Source organism: Cynara cardunculus, assembly GCF_001531365.2.
Source record: "Cynara cardunculus var. scolymus isolate 2C chromosome LG 11, CcrdV1, whole genome shotgun sequence".
In the NCBI taxonomy this organism is placed as follows: Eukaryota; Viridiplantae; Streptophyta; class Magnoliopsida; order Asterales; family Asteraceae; genus Cynara; species Cynara cardunculus.
Genome location: NC_037538.1, coordinates 449,121 through 450,795, shown reverse-complemented (window position 1 = coordinate 450,795; position 1,675 = coordinate 449,121).

Sequence of the window (1,675 nt, the reverse complement as noted above, 5' to 3'; positions counted from 1 at the left end):
TATCATTAATATTTTATATTCTTTTATTGATTTAAAAATACTACATTAACTACAAAGTCTATTTGTAATAATTTATTTCTTATGAAATCACAAGTAGTTATTGATTTATTAATAATATATTTGTGATATTTTCTAGATTTTGAGTATATTGTTTTGTTATCATTCATAAAACAAATGTCATTAATGAAACCATGTTATACAGTTTTTAAAATGTTTAAAAAATGAAACAAATTTCATTTTGGTTAGGAACCATGAAACTCCTTTCATTAATGAAATAATAGTATTCAAATATTGAAATGTTTTATTGACCGAACATATTTGGTTTCATTAATAAAACCAATTTCATCTTGGCTATAAACCATGAAACTGATTCCATTTTGGTTAAAAACATGAAACAAATTAAAATTGAATGAAATATTATTATTCAGTTCTTGAAGTGTTTCATTGACCAAACAATATTTAGTTTCATATGTAAAACCGAGTTCATCTTGGTTAGAAACCATGAAACCGATTCCATTTTGGTTAGGAAACATTTCAACAAATTTCACTGCTGGAACAATGTCATTCAGTTTTTGGAATTGTGGAGTCCATGAAACTAATTTCAATGATGAAACGAAATTCATTAACAAAACATATTATTCAGATTTTTGGGAAATGTTCCATTGACTGGACCATATTTGGTTCAAATTTCATTATACAGACGAACAATGAAACTAATTTCACTGTTGATGTATTCTCATTATGAATCAGACTAGTATGAAACAAGTTTTAGATTGGTATGAAACATGTTTCAGATTACATCAATCTGTTTTATCAACCAGTCCAATCCCAAATAATATATTTTGCCAAGTTGTTTGTAAAAAGATGTTTTTTAGGAACATGATATGTCAAATATATCAATGGAAGGAAAGTCAATGAAACAATGATTTGTTTTTCTAATACAATATGGCTGAAAGTTAAAATGGTTTGCTAATTTTGCTATTTCTTGATTAAATATTAAACCTTTTATTTTATTTTTTACTTTATTAATATAACATATTTTAATCATGATCATTGATCAAGAAAATGGATAGATGTAATTGGTTTATAGGGTTTGCATAAAAGATGATGGTTTGTATTTGATCACTCTTTTATATATATATATTTAACTTTATTTTTATTTAGTTGAAGTCAAGTTATTCTTTAATTGTAATGAAACCAATTAATTCATATTTTGAAAAAATCAACTTTCAAAATTTTATTTTAAAAACTTTATTTTTGGAAGCCAAAAGAATCTATAAAAATTATTTCCTCAATCCAAGAGAAATTTTTTGAGGTTTTTTCTTAAAATAAATATATGAAATCCATATCAAATTAAGATTCAACAAATTTCAACCTAAATAAATTAATCATATTATAAGGGTATCCGTGCAATGCAGCGAGACACATCTTGATTTCAATGTTTCGTTTTATTTCTTTATATGTCGATATAATACGGTTTTATGTGGTTTTGAGAAAACAATAATGTTTTTATTTTTGAATAAAATATAAATTTGAAAATATTATAAAGTTTTGACAAAAAAATAATTCGATATCATTATCAAATTAATCTTATTAAAAGTTCTTGTGTTTTGGTGTAATTTCCTTAATTAAATTTTTTTAATTATAATTTAATTTAGGTTTAGTAACAAAGAAA